Source organism: Eumetopias jubatus, unplaced genomic scaffold, assembly GCF_037043125.1.
Source record: "Eumetopias jubatus isolate StellerSeaLion01/CBP00866 unplaced genomic scaffold, mEumJub1_p1.0 scaffold_14, whole genome shotgun sequence".
Taxonomy (NCBI): domain Eukaryota; kingdom Metazoa; phylum Chordata; class Mammalia; order Carnivora; family Otariidae; genus Eumetopias; species Eumetopias jubatus.
The window spans coordinates 68444925-68464373 of record NW_028274820.1 but is presented as its reverse complement, the minus strand read 5'-3'; the positions used below and the strand labels follow the sequence as shown (position 1 = coordinate 68464373).

Here is a 19449-nt window from a genome sequence, read left to right as displayed (position 1 = left end):
TGGTTTTTTCTGCAGGCTCTCCTTTGAGTAAATGGCCAATATAATATTGTACCCCACTCACCACCTGGCCCTTGTCTCTCCCCCTCTCCTTGGAGGTGAGTCAGTTCCTGGGACACGGGCGCTTACACGTACTGTGAGGGCCCCACCTCCTCATCCTCCATACAGCCTGCTGCGTGCGGACATCTCTGACAGTGTTACTTGTCCTGCTAGATCTTTGTTCACAGACATCTGTCTCCACTGTCCCCACTGATGAAATATTTGAATTCCTCCTCCACTCTCTGCTCTCAGGAGCCACCCACAGTACTGATTATTTTTGTTCTAACTGCATGGCAGCTCCACCACCTGTGAGCCCCTCTGAGGGGCAGAGGCAACTTGTTGCTAGCTTCCTGTACCACCCTAGAATGGCAAGAGATCCAGGGAAAGGGATGCAAAGGTTTTTCTCTCACATCATCTCATGTCTATGCACCTCTCCCACGTTCATCTATGGCCCTGCCGCCTCTTCACACCGGAGGAAGATGCTCTGAGGTGCCCCCAAACTCAAGAGGGAGTCTCCCTGGTGTCTGCCTTGAGCATCCTCCTCTTCCTGGCAAATCAAGCTTGATCTCAAATCCCCCACACGACAAAAACAAGATCTTCCATCATCCCGAATCTTTCCCTATTCTCTAAAAACTCAAGGAACTTTCTCTCTCTCAAAAATCTTGGCTCTACCTCTATTATGAGACGTTTTCAAAGGAGTTGGCTCTCTTCAGAAACTCGACTGAGCAGTGGATGACTCAATGGGTGGAGAGCTGGGGGCAACGAGCAAAGTAAGGAAAAGGGGAACATCTGTTGTTTCCTTAGAGTTGTATCTCACCACAAGCAGAACCCGTGGCACCACAAGAGTTTGGGAAATGACTTTATAAGTTTAGGTAATGCTTTATTTATCTAATCCTTTGGGAAATCTGCAGAAGTATTTTTTTTTTTTCTCTCTAACAGATGTTCACTACCTGCAGCTCCTTTTGTTTGTTTGTTTTTAACAGTTCTTGATGGAAATGTGTGTACCACATATTTCACACCCTACAAATTTATTCAGGGCCTAATCCAGAAGATAATGGCCTGATTTTCAAAAGAAAGTTGTCTTATCAAGAATATTAATTACAACCTTATGCTGTTCAATAGCTCCAGGAACTGTCATGGGTTAGGGAAATGGGCAGGATGGCTTTACTTCAGCTATATCCTGACTCATCTCTTATTCTTTCTTCCACCTCCTTTCTTACATCAGCTTTTCTCAAGGCTGCTAGCATTTCTGGAGGCCAAGAGGAGTGCCCAGGCACCTTTTCTGTCGATACCAGATTGTTCTTGCTTCTCCAGGGGTGGTCCTTGGGCCCTGGCATCAGCATCACCTATTAGCTTTCAGAAATGCAGAATCTTGGACCCCTCCCTAGATCAACTGAATTAGAATCTGCATCTTATCAAGACCCCAAGGTGATTGATTCATGGGCACATTAAAGTTGAAGAAGCACCACTCCAGATTCAATGCTTCCCAAACCAGACTGAGTCCTGGCCTCACTCCCAAGACAGTCCAGGCTCAGGCCTGAGCTGCCCCCTACCCACCTGCCCCATGTAATTGTGACCTGTGGACCAGCTTTGGGCTGATATTCCTAGGTACGGAACAATTCCCGGCAGAAGAAGAGCTAGGACAATTGTCCCTCACCTAGAGTCTAGACTGATGGTGAGGCAATAAGTCAAGGAGGCAGCTAATAGGAAAAAGAATGATGGAAAAAAGCAACCTCAGACACTTTTTTTTTATACATAAACCTCATCAAATTTATTGCAATGGTAAATCATTGCGATTGTGGTTACAAACACATGTACACTTCTTACCGCACATCCCCCAGATTGTACTTTTGTGACTTATTTTTATCCATGAAACATCCTTTGGTATCTACCATGAATCGATTTGACCTGAATTGCAGTTTTCCCTGGGCTAGTAAGATGAGCATGGACTAGATGGGGGAGGGGCAGATAGGGTGAAATCAGCTAGGCTCTTCTGACCCCTGTCTGGATCTCATAACTGTAGGTCAGAAGAATGTGTTCTGGAGCTAGCCTGCCTGGGTTCAAGTCCTGACTGCCTGGTCACTGACTGGTGCAGTACCAATTCATCCTCCTTTCCTTCCTTCCTTCCTTCCTCTCTCTTTTTCTTTCTTTCTTTCTTTTTTAAAGATTTATTTATTATTTTAGAAAGAATGTGCACAAGTCGGGGTGGGTGGGTGGAGGAGGGACAGAGGGAGAGAGAGAAAAGCAGACTTCCCACTGAACACAGAGCCCAACTCAGGGCTGGATCCCAGGACCCTGAGATCATGACCTGAGCTGAAACCAAGAGTCAGACCCTTAACTGACTGACCCACCCACATGCCCCAGTACCAGTTATTTCAACCTCTGCTTCAGTTTGCTCATTTATAGTACAGAGATGATCATAACTGAACCTACCTCTCAGGGTGAATGCAAGATTTATATGAACTAGTACATGTAAAGTGCTTAGAACCATTGCTGATACATAGCAAGTGCTCAATAAATCATTATTATTATTATTATTATTTCTAAACCCAAATAGAAAGCCTTAAGCCACTTTTATTTCCTCCTTGAGCCATTTTCTAGCTGTGAGATGTTGAGTCTATTTATTTATTGTCTCTGAGCCTCAGTTTCCTCATCAGTAAAAGAAGATAAGCACGGTGCTTACCTCACAGTGGACTAAGTAAAATGGAAAGATTTTTAAAGAAGCACCCAATAGAGTACTTGACACATGTGGGCTCTGAACTAATTTTACCTCATTTCTCTCCTTTGCCATGAAAACAAATAGTCAACACAACAAATATTATGTTATTTTACATGCAATTCACATTCAAGATGCCAGTCCCAGGAAACACCTATTCACCCTTCAGGACCCACCTCAAATATCCCCATCAGTGAAGCCTCCCCACCCTCCCTCAGGGACCCCATCACTCTCTATCCCAACCTTTCCCACTGGGTCATGGCATGTCTGCTTGTATGTACATCCCCTAAACTAGGCTGTGTGCTGCTTCGGGGCAGGTATCATATTTTATTCATATCTATATCTCCAGTACGCCAGAGAGGGCCTTACCCAGAGCAGGCAGTGTTTGTGGCATGGAGAGGTGGATGAATTGGCTGGTGGGTGGGAAGATGGGTGGACAGATGAAAGCCTGGGCAAGTTCCTTAGTCCTCTTGACATGGAAAGATGTAGAAGCCTGTTTAGCTCCTGTTGTTTCACTGTTGTGTTGGATGACTGGAGTTACACACTCCAGGTAAAGAGTGCAGGACTCTATTACGTTATGAATAAGGAACTCTTTCCATCTAGGTGCATAACAGAAACAGAAACAAGTTCTTAGCGTGTAGGTAGCTTCAACTCCATAGCTGAAGAGTATGTATGTCTTAGGGTTGTTCGAGTTTATGTAAACCCTTTAGGATGGTGTCCTAAGTCCTCTCTGATCTGGCCTCAACCTTTCCTCCTGGGCTTCCGTCTTCTCTATCTCTTCACTACCTCCTGAGAACTGATCAGTCCAAGAGCATTTTCCAGATGCCATCCCAGCCAATTGCCCTCTCTCTGCACACCCTCAGAACACCACTGAATTTTTGTCTTCGCTTTGCTATTTACCCATTTTACAGATAAGGAAGTTGAGGATTAGAGAGATTAAGTAATTGGCCCGAGCTCACACAGGTAGTAAGTAGAAGCATCAGGATTTGAATGTGGCTGCAAAGCTTTAGAGCAAAGGCTCTTGAACACCATGCAGAGAGCAGGGATGTTAGGTTATTTTAGCAGGTATGTCAGTGGTACTCTGGAAAAAAGGTGGTGATGTGCTGCAGGAGTAAAGGCTGAAGTTCAAAGCGGGGTCAAATTAACAGTAACAATTGTCCTTCCTTAGCACTTTTTCCTACTTGTTACTGTAGGACTTAAAACCACTGCCAAGCCTCCTCAGAATCTGTTTATTTCAGGGAATCCTTTTTTTCTTTTTTAAGATTTTATTTTTAGGTAGGTTGTGGGTCTCAAACTCACAACCCTGAGATCAAGAGTCACATACTTCAACAACTAAGCCAGCCTTTGAGATGTCATGGACATTAAGGCCATGCTGGTTACGAACACATGATATGGACCTTCTCTTCACCTATGTTCTGGACACCTTGGATGAGGCTTGCTAATGCTGCTTCTGCTGTCACTAGAGGACAGCACTGTATTTCCCCCGATTTACCGAAACCATCTTACAGTCCAGGGATAAAGCAAGAGAATGCCTGTCTCCTTTATTATTTCCCTTAGGGCCCTAAACTCCAAAGCAGTTTTAGATTATCCTGGCATGCCCAAGATTTTAGCAAGACCAAGTCTTTTTGACGAGACAATCAATCACTGGACAATTGACCAGTCCCTAGTATGGACCCTCCACTCCTATTCTCTAGAACTCCACCTTCTCTAGCACTCACTGTCCTCCCTCTGCTTCCAGAACCAGAGTCAAGGTCTGCATTTGACTTTGAAGCCTCTTTGGACTCTGCAGTTCCCTATAAATATCTTAGGGTAATAATACCACCTTGTATTTTTTTACAGTTCTTTTCCAAATAAACACTGCCTCTTTGAATTTCACTTTATTAATCTCTGTCACCAACCTTGGAGATAGGCAAGACTGGTGTTAGTAACTGCCCCAATTATTTGTAGGTGAGGCAGCATAGACAGGTATTAAGGAAATACAGAAAATAGTGTATGATCCCTGAAGAAAGGCCACAATGGCCTTGTTTAGCATAGGTGTAGATACCTGAGTCACCACGCAATCATGCTTTTCAACTTCAATTACGCAAAACTCTCTTACCTAGTAGCTTGATGGGGACCCGATATCCCTTTTCTAAGTTTAGGACAATGTGAAAAGAAACACTTTTCCTGCATACTTAGAGTGGATATGTGGAAGAAGATTATGGTGAATACAATGGAATGGCATTAGGAAGGGAAGTTGCAGACCATGGCTAAAATGAGCATGGATTTCCATTTCTTTGGGATTGCTTAAGGGCTCTCTGGGAGGGACTAAATTCCGTGGCCACAGGACCTTATCTTGTGATTTTGGTTCTTTATGTCATCCCATTCCCAACATGACCAGTAGAAACCTGGAATAATATTTTCCAAAGAAGTTTCTGCTCTTCAAAGAAGGGTAGCTTATCTGGTCACTTAACTTTAGGAAATTCTGGGTTAAGAAAAGTTAAACAGTTTGTTTTTTGTTTTTGCAGTATTTCTTGTTTTTGCTCTTGGGGATATGAATCTCTATGAAAAGAAAATAATATTCTCTATTTTCTCAAGTATTTATCCACCTAACTCCTTCCTCCCAGAATATTTTGTAGGGCCCAATTTCACAAAATGCACTTTGGGAAACATTGCCTTTGATCTGGTGTGTGGGTGTTTCTGTAGAAATGTGTTTGCTTCCACCCTCTGCCTGCCCTGCAAAGGGCAGATACAAGCCCTTGAAACAAGGGATGAGAATTGTCTCTTGCTTGGGGATGTTTCAACATTTTCCTGGAGATTGTCTTTGTGTAATAAAATACAGGTCTCTCCACCTCACAAGGCAAGGGAAGATGGGGACAAGAATGAGGAAGCCCTGGGATTGTCAGAAGGCCACTTGGAGTTCATTGAGAACAGTAGAGACCAGGAAAGAAAGGGGTATGAAGAGAGCCATGAGCTGAGAGAGTGATGGATTTTATCCAGAGTGGCCTCTTTTTTAAAAATCCCTCATTTCTCTAGTCTGGCTTTTTTACTCACGTCTTCTAAGACACACCACTGTCCCAAGCAGCCCTTCCTTTTGGCCCCACCAAGGACCAACAGGGAATCCTTTCCTAGGCAAAACCTTTTGAAGAGGTGATAGGGTCTGCCGTTAGGTTCACAGAATGCCCAGGGATCCAATTAATTCTGAGGTCCAAGCTCAAATTCCCAGTCCCTGGCCTTCATGGTTTCCAGGTTCTGTGTTCATTTTCCTGGTCAGGCCATGTTATGGAGTGAATTTTGTTCCCTCCTCCCCCAAATTCATATGTTGAAGCCCTAGCCCCCACTGTGACTGCATTTGGAGATAGGGCCTTTATGAAGGTCATTAAGGTTAAATGAAGTCATAAGGGCAGGGCCCTAATCCAATAGGACAGGTGTTCTTCTAAAAAGAGGAAGAGACAGGGCGCCTGGGTGCCACAGTCAGTTGGGTATCTGACTCATTTTCGGCTCAGGTTGTGGTCTCAGGGTTGTGAGCTGCAACCCCATGTTGGGTTCCACACTGGGCATGGAGTCTGCTTAAGACACTCTCTCCCTACCCCCCCCCCAACTCTCTCTCTAATAAATAAATCTTACAAAAAAAAAAAAAAAAGGAGGAAGAGACAGACACATACCAGAGAGCTCCCTATCTCTCTATTATGTGCACAGAGGAAAGGCCATGTGAGGACACAGCAACAAGGTGCCATCTGCAAGCTGGAAAGAGGCTTTACCACAAATCAAACCCAACAGTACCTTGAGCTTGGACATCCAGCCTCCATAACTGCAAGAAAATAGATTTTTGTTGTTTAAGCCACCCGGTCTGTGGCATTTTGTTACAGCAGCTCTAGCAGACTGGTACAGGCCATAAAGATCCAAACAGATCTCTTCAACAATTAGGAGAAATATCAGCGCAGTGAAATTCCCCATAGCCTTCTTCAAAGAAATACATTCCTAGGACTCCTTTTGCCCCATTGATTATTCCTTACTCACTGGCTTCTATAATTCAGAGAAATATTTTGATACCTTTGAGCATCCTGTAGAATGAGGATCCTCAACAGGAGAGGCATCACGTAATCTCCACCATAGAAGGACTCCCACAGGGACCAAGGAACACAGGCAGAGAATTTCATTCTCTTGGCATCTCTGCTCCTGTGCAAACAGGAGTTGCTGGAGAAAAGATTTACCCCACCTCAGAAAATTGCCGTAAAGTAATTGCTAATGACTCTCCAACGACTATTGCTCCATGCAGAGAACATGCAGCTACCTGACACAGCACAACTCCTGACATTTTGGCAGCATTTCTTTGTCTTACATAAATCATCTCATTTTCACAAGCAACTGGAGCTGCCAAAAGCCCCAGTGAACAAACACAGCCTGGCAGATGTCACGATGGGACCAAGAATACAAGGTCCTGGAAAGGAGACTGGCAGGCTTACACAACTCTTTAGGTCCCAGGAGACGTAGAGAAGGCAACAGACACAAACCGACCTGCATGTTAATTCCTCCAAAGTCCAGAGAATAGAACATGGGAGACACGGGAGGAAAAATTGGTTTGGAAGTGTTTTAAAGAGAAACAACACACTTCTGAGGAGATTTTCAGATTATTCAAAGGCAAAGGCAGCCTATAAACAAGGTACAAGCGCATAAAACATGTTTTTAACTGGAAAGAACAATCCACAGCTATTTTAAATGCTTCATATAGTAGAAATATTTATATTTAAATAGAAGGAAGAAAAATGGTTAATAAGATTCTTTTGAAAGAACGACCATTAAAACGTATTTTCACAATAATTGGTAGCCCCTTGCCCAGGGACACTTGTGTCTCCAGGAGTCCCTCAGGAAGTATGGGAAATCACCCCATCTGCAGTGGCAGCCTCTTGGATACATCCTTTATACTGCCACCATGCCGCCATGAGCTTTTCAAATGCAGAACTCTTTACATCATCCCCTTACTTAAAACCCAACAGTTGGTCCTTTTTTAAACTCCAGGTGCAATCTAAAATCGTTAGCATGGGCCACGAGTTTCTTCATAATGGCCTTCTGCTTATCCGTCTGCAGTCATCTGCTGGCCCTGGACATCACCCTATACTATCACTATCCCAAATTACTTGCTCTCTTCATCTCCACAACTTTGCATGTACTGTTTCCTCCTGTACTCTGCTGAGTGAATTATGACTCATTCTTCAAGATAGGGTTCAAATTTACCCTTCTTTTCAAAGCTTCTCTGATGTCTCTAGGCAGTGTTACTTGCTCCCCCTTCTATACCCCCAGAATGCTCCATTCTTCCCTCTGATGTAAGGTTAGTATTTGGTACTGTGACTGTTAGTTAGGATGTATTGATAAATGTTGGGATGGTAGGCCCAGGAGGCAAGTACCTTTCTTATTCCTCTTTGAACCTCTTTGATACACTCTAGGCTGAGCATCTCATCTGTTGGCCTAGAAAGATATTTCCCTATTAAAATAGGTGGAAACAAACAAACAAATGAAAAACAGAAGGTGATTCATAAAATATCCTGAAGCATATGGAAAAGGGAATATTTCCTGAAAACTTAGAGTAGCATATATATAAAAAGGTGTTTCATGGGCGCCTGGGTGGCTCAGTCAGTTAGGCGTCTGCCTTCGGCTCAGGTCATGATCCCAGGGTCCTGGGATCGAGCCCCGCATTGGGGTCCCTGCGGAGGAGCCTGCTTCTCCCTCTCCTTCCCATTCATGCTCTTTCATGCTATCTCTGTCGCTATCTCTGTCTCTCTCAAATAAATAAATAAAATCTTTAAAACAAATGTGTTTCAAAAACCAAGGAGAAAAGAAAGAAGGAAGGAAGGAGGAGAAAGGAAATTTTCAGAAGGCATGGCTTGGTGTCTTCAAAAAGACATGGAGGGCATGACCTCCAGAAAATAGGATCAGGGAACTAAAGGACAGCAGAGTTGAGAAGAAAGATAGATGTGATAGGAATTTGTGGAACTGAAAGAAAAAAACACAAAAAGGCAAGGAATTACAAAATGCAAAAGCAAAACCGAGAATGAATTAGAGCCATAAACAGCTATTTCTCATAGTTCACCTATGCCCACCTGGCACATCAGATCCTGGCTTCTTCCTCCTGCCTGGTCTATGCTGAAGTCCCAACAGATCTTCTGACAGCCCTCTCCTGTTATGAATCTCTACTATCTGGGGAATCTCAATTGACATTGGGGGCGACAAGAGGGGCATGTAACTAGCTTTCTTGAGTAGATAATCAGCTGCATCTTCGTCACTGGATGCCAAAAGTTTAAAGAAAATAAGTCATCAAAGTGAGAGAAAAGAAAAACAAAAATAAAAGTAGTAGTAAAAATAAGAATAGAGATAAGGATTCATTATCTTTACAAAATTAGTATTTTGCTTTTTTAAAGATAAGTTATGGATCTGAATCCAAAAGCAAAGTCAACAAAAGCAAAAAGAAACAAGTGGGGCTACAGCAAACCAAAAAGCTTCTTTCTGCACAACAAATGAAATCATAAAGAAGAGAAATCTACCTACCAAATGGAAGAAAATATTTGCAAATCATATATCTGATAATGGGTTAATATCCAAAATATATAAAGACGTCCCATAACTCAGTAGCAAAAGCCCTAATCTGATTAAAAATGGGCAGAGGATCTGAATAGGCATTTTTCCAAAGAAGACCTACAGATGGCCAACAGATACATGAAAAGATGGTCAATATCACTAGTTGTCAGGGAATTGCAAATCAAAACCACAGTTAGGTATCCCCTCATACCTGTTAGAATGACCATTATCAAAAAGACAAGAAGAAGCAAGTGTTGGTGAGGATGTGGAGAAAAGGGAACTCTTGTGCGTTGTTAGTGGGAATCCAAATTGGTACAGCCACTACAGAAAACAGTATGGAAGCTCCTCAAAAGATTAAAAATAGAACTACCATATGATCCAGCAATTCCACTTCTGGGTATTTATCTGAAGAAAACAAAAACACTAATTCAAAAAGATATTTTTACTCCCATGTTTATTGTAGCACTATTTATAATAGCCAAGATAGGGAAATAATGTGTCCACTGATGGATGCATGGGTAAAGAATATGTGGTATGTATGTATGTATGTATGTATGTATGTATGTATGTATGTCTATATACATATACAACAGAATGCTACTCAGCCATAAAAAATAATTAAATTTTGCCATTTGCAATAACATGGATGGAACTTGAGGGCATTATGCTAAGTGAAATAAGTCCGACAAAAAAGGACAAATACCATATGATCTCACACATATGTGAAATCTAAAAACAGACAAACAAATGAACAAAAAAACAAGCTCCTAGATACAGAAAACAGATTGGTCGTTGCTGGAGGCAGAGGGTGGGAATGGGTGAAATGGGTGAAGGGGGTCAAAAGTACAAACTTCCAGTTATAAAATAATTTATGGGGATGTAATGTACAGCATGGTGATTATAGTTAATAATACTGTATGGCATATTTGAAAGTTGCTAAGAGAGTAGACCTTAAAAGTCCCCATCAGAAGAGAAAAAAATTGTAACTATGAATGAAGATGGATATTAACTAGACTTATTACTGTAATCATTTTGTAATATATACAAATATTGAATCATTATGTTGTACACCCAAAACTAATATAATGTTATATGTCAATTATACTTCAATAAAAATTTTCAATAAAGATACTAAGTTATATTTTTATGACAAACACCAGAAAATTTGGAAAATACCCCAAAAGCAAGTATTAAAGAAGTAAAAACTATCCCCAAATTACCACTAACATTGTATTTTACATTTTCCCAAAATTTTTCCATGATAACATGTAAAAAATTACATAGTTATCCTACACTCATATTCATATCTTACATCATTTCCTTAAGTCCCTCTTGAAGATATCCTATTAGAGTAAATAAATTTAGCTGCTATAAGAGATAAACCCAGAAATCTGCATCTAAAATGATTAAAGTGTTTTACTTCCTCAGGTAATAGACCACTGGAGACAACAGAGCGATTCTATTTGTCACACCGTGGCTCCTTTCAGCTTGTGATGCTAGGAGCTCAGAGGCAACATCTTCAACATGCCTCCAAGGCCATTGAGGATGGGCTTCTAAGAGGCCAGGCGTGGAAGAAATGAGCATCACTTCTGCTGACATGCATGGACTCAATTTCAGTCACAGAGGTAAGAGTCTGACTCCAAAAACAAAGAAGACAAAAAGCAGTAAGGATATAAAATTCAGATGTGTGCCCAACACAAAAGGAGACACACAGAGATTGGTGAGCAGTAGCAGTCTTTGGATTGTGTGGTAGTTTCAAAATATGTCCACCAATTATCTGGTATTCCTCCCTTCAAAAGATAGAGCCTAGTTCCCCTACCCTTGAGTGTGGGCTTAAGTTCTAACAAAGAGATGCAATGGTGTGTGACTTCTGAGACTAGGTCCTAACAGGCATTGCAGTTTTCTCCTTGCCCATTCTCTCTTCTCTCTTGACTCACTTACTCTGAAGGAATGCTAGTTGCCATGTCAGGAAGGCATTCAATTAAACAGCCCTGTAGAGAGGTTGAACTGATATGGATTTAGGACTCCTGCCAACACCGAGCAACAACTGAGACAGACTTCTTCTTAACAGCCATGTGAGAGGGCCATCTTGGAATTCATCTTCTAGCCCCAGTCCAGCCTTCAGATGGTTGCAGCCCTAGCCAACATTATGACTGCAACCTCATGAGAGCTCCAAACTAGAAATACCCAGCTAAGCTGCTTAGATTCTAACACACAAAACCCATGAGACAATAAAAGTTTAATATTTTAAGCCACTAAATTTTAGAATAATTTGTTATGTAGCAATAGATAATTAATGCAGCACAGATCAACACACACAGCATAAGCCTAGGCAAAGTTTCACCTTATCACTAAGCGGGACTTTGGGCTCAGACCCAATATCAAACCCTTAATGGAGGCTCAATGACTCACTTCTTAAATGGGGCAGCTATGAGAGTAGGGGCAAAACTGACAAAGATACTTCCCTTAGGCCCAGACTCATATTCTGACCCTCGAATTATTGCCATGCAAACAGCCAGGTAAAGCCATTCCAAGGGAAATCATGCCAAACAAAAGCAAGGAAGAGGGAGGTGGAATCTGATTCTGGTCAATAGGTTCCTGGAGGTAGAAGGAGGAGGCCAGCCCCTCACCCCTTTTTCAGAAGTAGTGCCAGGAGAAAGGAGAGCACATTTGCAGAGAGGGAAAAGAAAAACAGAAAACTTTCCATTCTGACCTGGAATCAAAACCTCTTTCCTTGTTTCTCAAAATTCTCTACATCTAAGTGCTGGGAGTCATTGAATACCCTACTACTCAGATCCATTCTCTTTAGAATTCCTCTGACATGGGATGGGTTGGGTTAATGCAGAAGAGCTTTATGCCTTCCCTGGAGGCCAAGTGGTATTATTTCCTGGCCTCCTTTTCTGCTCTCTGATAATAAAGCCTGGACTCTTGTTCAATTCCATGATAGAATAACAATTTCTAACAATAGCCTGTCTTCTCAAGTTCATTTTCACTCAAAAACATCATTCTCTAGTACAGAGAGTTACTCAAACGAATAATCTACAAAGTGTTTCCAAATGGAGACCCTGCTAAACTGCCTTTAATGGACAGAGTACTTAGTACATTAATTGTTTATATACAGCAAAAAACATTAACTGCATGAGTTTGTTAATGTCTAAAGTTCTTAAATGACTTTTTTAATAAAATAAAACTGTCCCCTTTCATTGAATTATCACTAATTACTTCCGTCTTGACAGATAGCTCATATTATGCTTTGAGTGAATTATCAACAAATTCTGAATTTAGCTCAAATTAAAGAAATGTTTTACCAGAAATAGCAATTTGGCTATTGTCCCGCAGTCAATTTTATCCCTTGTTTAAAAGATTAACTTACATGGGGCACCTGGGTGGCTCAGTCGGTTAAACGTCTGACTCTTGATTTTGGCTCAAGTCATGATCTCAGGGTCGTGGGATCTAGCCCCATGTCGGGCTCTGTGCTCAGTGTAGAGTTGGCTTGGGACACTCTCTCTCCCTCTGCCCCCCATCCCTGCCGCCGCTTGCACCTGCTCTCTCTCTCAAAAAAATAAAAAATAAATAAAATAGACTAAGCATTTCAAAAAAAAAAAAAAAAGACTGACTTGCATGGTAGGCCATTTCCTACATGAATAGAAATAGGTAGGTAGGTAGGTAGGTAAGTAGGTAAGTAGGTAGGTAGATAGGAAAAAAAAAGAAAGAAAGGAGATGGGTGTACAGAAATAGAAGGTGCAGCTGAAACACACGGGAGACAGAAAGTCACGATTGCTGGGCAGAAAGCACAACACCCTGGGGTCTGAGACCTGGTGCTATGTCCTGCTCTGGCACTTACAATTTTTTCACCCAAAGCAAGTAACTGAACCCACTCTCAATTTGGAGTCCTTGTCTCTGATTGGGAACACCACTACCCTGTCTTGCCTGTCATGTTGTAATACTTAATATCGGTGCTGGCGCTCTGAAAGAACAGAATGTAAGGGATCATGGGGATGAAGACAAAAACGCCTCATGTGGCCTCATGTGGGCGCCACCTCCAATTCCTAACCATCCACTTCCATATTGCTTTTGCTGCTCTAATGGGACTAGAGCAGCTTCTTGTGAGGATTCCAGTGGGTTTAGTTCCTTTGAAGCCCCACTCTGAGGGACTGTAGGCCCAGTCCCTAGAGGATGAACCAGAGAATATTTGCATCAACATTCATGTATATCATGCTTCAACACTTGGTTCTTGGCTACCCCAAACCTTCATTCCATAATGGACCCAAGCTCCTGTTAAAATAAAAATTAACTATAAAGTATAGACTTTAGTATCTCTGAGCACACAACAGCCAAGACCCAGACTATGAATAGATTTCCTAAACTCAAATGACCAAGAGAACAAATTTATTCACGTTCTCTCCTCCCTCCTCACGTCTAGGGTATTGGAATGAACTTTGCTGACCTTTCTCTCTCTCAAGGACTAATTTTCATCATGGTATCCCAGGCCCTTACCCGAAGCCACCAGATTCTCAGCATTTTACAAACCCTCCCCCTGAGCTGCCAAGACGAGCACACAGTTAATGTCCCCTGAGGACATCCCCACTCCCATGTCCCCAAACACAGGATGGTGCACAAAGGGCAAGTTCCCTGCCCATCTTTTCCCATCAGATCCTCTGTTAACCTGTGACATGGTATTTTGGTCAAAACATTGTTGAATGAATCATAAATGGTGAAAGAGGATCCCCACCTCACAAATAGTTTTCAGCATGGGTAGCACCTTACCTTAGTGGATTTGTCAACTGCTTTTTCAGGTTCAGGAATCATGGCAACCTTAGCAGCATAGCATAGAGCTCAAGAAAAATTAGCCAAAAAACCATTCATGAGATATAAAATGGCAAATATACCCAAAGCTGATGGAGGAGAACACATATGTGTCATCTTAATCAAATGATTCACAGGCACTTCTAGGTCCTCTCAGGATGCTCAGGACCCAGAAACACTTGCATCATCATTGATAACTGTTTCTATCGACAAAATAAGTTTTTCATTGGCCCCCCAAAAAAAGACAAACACAAAACTCAGGGATGATTGACTTCTGTTAATCCAGTCTGACTTTTTTTTAAAGATTTTTATTTATTTATTTATTTGACAGAGAGAGATACAGTGAGAGAGAGAACACAGGCAGGGGGAGTGGGAGAGGGAGAAGCAGGCTCCGCGTTGAGCAGGGAACCTGACGTGGGGCTCGATCCCAGGACCCTGGGATCACGACCTGAGCTGAAGGCAGACGCTTAATGACCGAGCCACCCAGGCGCCCCAATCCAGTCTGAATTTTAGAGGAGCAAGGGAATTCCAGGGAACTGTGGGTTTTCATCACCTCTAAGCAACTGAATGAACCTACTAGTCACTTTAAGATCTTTTTCCACAAGCCAACAAAGTGCCATCTTCTTTGGCTTGGTGTCTTCAGTCCCACCAGGAAAACCTCCTAAGAATCCATGCCAACTTGTTTACTCTAGATCTTCATACCTGTGCCTCCCTCTGTGGCCATCAGAAAATATATTTATTGGAAGCCACCTCAAAATTAGGCAGCTTATCATGTTTTGGGGGAGCCTGCCTTCAGCCCAGTGTTGCCATGACTTCTGTGACTTTTTAAAAAAGGTTTATTTATTTGGGGTGGGGGGCGAGGGGCAGAGGGAGAGGGAGAGAGAAAAACTCCAAGCAGACTCCCTGCTGTGTATGGAGCCCAATGCAAGGCTCAATCTCACAACCCTGAGACCATGACCTGAGCCAAAACCAAGTGTCAGATGTTTCACTGACTGAGCCACCCAGGTGCCCCTTGTGACTTATTTCCATTGCCACTACTGCCACCACAGACAAAGAATTACGAGAAACCAGATCTATTACTGTCACACCAAACAGTGGGATCAAATAATTTTGAAGGTCCTAGAGGAGTGAGTGTGTCATATTTTAAAATTTCCTAAGTAAGAGTAAGCTCCCAGCTCCTGGACTCTGGCTCAGATTCATAGTAAAAGACCTAGGTTTTGTGGCCTTGAGCTTTCTCCACCTTCACTACTTTCTTCCGAACAGTGTGACATTCTGCCGGGGGCCTTCTCAACAATACAGGTTGCACACGGGTACATCCAGGGAGTGGGAGAGTAGAACCCTGGGGAGAACCCGGGTAAGTGCCCAGCCTGGCCATGCTTGGGTCCTGAGGCATGTTCCAGTTTCTCAGAAAGTTCCTAGAAGGACTGAGTCCCCATTGTGTCCTGCAGCCCCCTCCTCTGTGTCCCCTTTGTTGACTTTCTTCTTCTGTCTCATTGCGCTGCCTGCTTCTGCTCCCTGGGATCACCTCCCAGGAAGCCACCTGCACCTAAATTCTTGCCTGAGAGTTGGCTTCAGGATGATCTGAAGGAAATGAAGCATTTTTATTTCTCTTTATTTTTCTAAATTGTGCTGGAAACTCACCTTCTGGGGGCAAAGCTGAGGGTGCTGGATGGGTGCCAGAGTTATGGGGAGTGTGAGTGTCAGGAAGACATCAAAGAATGCTGAGGACATAAGCTGGATCAGTCGGTGCGACAGCTGGCTAATGTCAACAGATTCCGTGATGACATTTAATAAGAGAAGATAGGCATAAATGTTGCCCTTACTCCATTTTCCTGCATGGGATCTCCCCAGGGTGCTGAATGCCAACCATGGCTGTTGTTTACTGGGCCCTTACCCTGGGCCTGTACAGGGAGGAGCACTGGGCAGGATCTCCCTCAGTCTGGCAGAACTAGAACATTCCCTCCCAACACTGCCAGCATCAGCAATGAGGATAGTCTATCTGCTTGTTGTTTTTAAACAGATTTAATAAGATGAGAACATTGCTTCTCCAGCAAATGCACAGACTTGTCGAGCAAACAAGAACACCAACAGCTAGAACATTAGAAATGCAGAAGATAATAAAGACTCTGACTTTCAGTGGCACTTGAAGCCTTGAAAGGAGAGAACCCAACACACAGAATCTAGATGCCAGGAGTCCCATGTTGAGGACATCAGAGCTGAGTGAGGGGCACCAGCAGAATCCACGAGCCATGCCCACTGTTCCAACATGCTACTGACCAGGTGTTAACCCTGGAAAGCACATCACAATTCAATTTTCTTTTTGTTGCTTGGTTGTTGGCTACACCTGTGCTTATTAAAAAACAAACAAAACAGTGTAGTTTGTTTGTCCCAATTAATCCTTTTGCTGAATCTACAAATCCGCAGTTTAGAAGCTCCTCCTCACTCCTCACTTCTAGTGTGGGAATGACTTTGATGAACTTTGCCTCCCCTCGGATCCCTCTAAAAAATCTTACTGAACCAGGGTAAACCCAAGTGACAATGACTGTCGAGATCCTAGGACCTCAAGGGGTCCAAGCTCTAGGTAATGAACAGCCACTCTTAAGTTACAGTGTTTCAGACCAAGGGTAAGATAATAGAGGATACTTGGGGTCCAAGGTCTCAGAAGTCAAACATATTAAAATTAATTGAGGGGCGCCTGGGTGGCTCAGTCATTAAGCGTCTGCCTTCGGCTCAGGTCATGATCCCAGGGTCCTGGGATCAAGTCCCACATCGGGCTCCTTGCTCAGCAGGGAGTCTGCTTCTCCCTCTCCCTCTGCCTCTCCCCCTGCTTGTTCTCTCTCTATCTCTCTTGCAAATGAATAAATAAAATCTTTTAAAAAAAGAAAAATAAATAAAAAATAAAATTAAATTAAATTAATTGATAGGGGACCAACGTATGTGTGAGAAAGAGACCTGTTCTTTATCCCTGGGGAATTTCTCAATGTTGTAAAAGATGAGTAACTGCACTAGAGGAAATTGGTTAATAAAATGAAAATATCAATGCAGTGAAACTTTAGAGTCACAAAAACCTAGACTCAAACCTGCCACATAGCAGCTGTGTTCCTTGTACAATTTACTTATGTGGGGCTTCTTTTAAGCTAAGGAGTTGGAACCGTGAGACACTTGCCAGGCTTTGCTACACTGTTCCGTTTATCCACTTGCCACTTTATGTTAACTCCCTGCCTCCTTCATAAGCTTGCCAATACTATGCTGTACTCTTTTAGTTTCCTCTCTCCTCATTATGACCTAGATGTGCTTTTCCTATTTCATTATGAGCTTTAAAAATAAACACCAGATCATACCATACGAAGTACCTAGAGTAGTCAAATTCATAGAGACAGAAAGTCAAGTGGTGGTTGCCAGGGGCTGGGAGAAGGGGGAATGGGGGAGTTCGTGTTTAATGAGTATAAGATTTCAGTTTTGCAAAGTGAAAAATGTTCTGGTGATGGATGGTGGTTGCAAAGCAATATGAATGTACTTAATGCCACTGAACTGTACACTTAAATAGGGTTAAAAGGGTAAATTTTATGTGATGTATGTTTTTCATAATTTTATAACTAGTAAAAGAAAAGAAATAAACACCTGACTCACTCCCATGGTATTTACCTATAAGATTCAGCAGAAGGGAGATATTTGTTACATCCAGACCCACCTTAACATTGTTTTCTAGGAGGAGTTGAGGTGGAGAAACCCACACCTGCCAATACCCTGATCCCCACCCCACCCCCCCCCCGACAAAGAGGATGTATGCAATACCCAGCAGAGGGCAGAAGAGATTCAAGGTGGCATGTCCCCCGAATTTTGGTTTTATGATCGTTCTTGCATTTTCTCTAATTTGCTCTCTTAATTAAATGCCATCTTTAAAAGTGGATGTCTTCCTAAGATGGCCACATTAGAGGACAGAAGATAAACAAGTCTCCCACTGCATACCTTGGTTAAATTATCACATCATTTAAATTACCACATGGAAATATTTGCTCTCTGCTGGGTTTTCTGGTGGTAACAGGGTTTCAACTTGACTGGTCTTTTTTGTTTTGTTTTGGTTGTATATCATTTGCCCACATCATTTTGCAAAGTACTCTATGAATACTTGTATTGATGTTCCCACAAAAGGGCACCTAGGACTGCACTAAATCTCAGCGGAAACCCTATTGAAACACTATTGTAAAACTGATGGGCTTTGGGTTTTTAGGTGTTTTCCTTCTACCCAGCTGAGCTACATTGCCATAACCAAATATCATAAAAGTGCTATATTGCCAAATATCAAAATGGAAAAGAGCTTTCCTTCCCTTGATTTCCCACAACATATTTTCCAGTTATCCTTTATGCACTGTAATTACTTGGAGGAGTTTGCTTTTTGGCTTAAAAGCCTGTTGCCATTTTAATATTTGGGAACACCAAGGGAATCATTTTTGAGCAAGAGAGCAGCATTTTCATGACAAGGGTTTTCTCTTCTCTCTTGAAGGAAGCCGGACCCTTCGCTGTCACATTTAAGGCTGAGGATTGTTTCTGACTTCTGGTTTCAAACAGCCTGGGAGCAGCACGGATGACATATGGATTCACGAGGAATGTTTTGTTTAATGGCAATGAGCATCAGCTCTCTTCGCCTTTTGCCTTGGCCGCTGCTAAGCATCATATTAAAACAGTGGCGGCAGCAGGATCTGCCCAGGCAGTCCTGGTTCTTGCATTTATTCAAAGAATTTGGGTGAAGATAATCTTTCTCTTGCAAGCATTGAATAGGATTCAAGTTCCAAATATCCATTATTATTTCACCTGCCTTGAAACGGGAATTGTAACCACTCTGATAAATGATTTGAAAGACTAATTTCCGTAACTACCTCTGTCAGCTGTTAACTTGCAATTTTGTAACATCTAAAATATTCTGAAATTCCTCTGTGCATACCCCTGAGTGAGCTGACAGCCATGTGTCCCCTGCATCAATTCTGCCAATAAAAGAACGGAAGGAAGGAAGGAAGGAAGGAAGGAAGGAAGGAAGGAAGGAAGGAAAGGGAAAGGGAAGGAAGGGGAAGGGAAGGGAAGGGAAGGGACTATTTTTCTCTTTCCCTGGCAGTGGAAGAATACTGCTCTCAATGAGCCCAGCTTGTGTGAACAATGAGTCTTTTTCCATAGAATAGAAATAACGGGGGAGTCCATCAAAATGCACACTTGGTTGGGCTTAATTAATTTAATTTCTATTTCCAGAATGCTCCCTTTTCCTTTCTCAGAATCAAGGTGAGAGAAGAATGGGAGGGAACAAAGATGGGAAACGGGGAGATTGAAAAAGAACAACAAAACGACTC

At 42.5% G+C, this 19449-nt stretch overlaps 1 long non-coding RNA gene across 1 annotated transcript in view; it reads left to right on the top strand.

The window, feature by feature from the left end:
* The window catches only part of LOC148162524 (uncharacterized), a 108385-nt gene extending 89215 nt beyond the window's left edge, over positions 1 to 19170 (top strand). Inside the window, exons 10-11 of the long non-coding RNA XR_015766797.1 lie at positions 10733 to 10929; positions 18615 to 19170. This is a non-coding gene — a long non-coding RNA (uncharacterized LOC148162524). The remainder of the gene's footprint in view (positions 1 to 10732; positions 10930 to 18614) is intronic.
* The last annotated feature ends 279 nt before the right edge of the window (positions 19171 to 19449 follow it).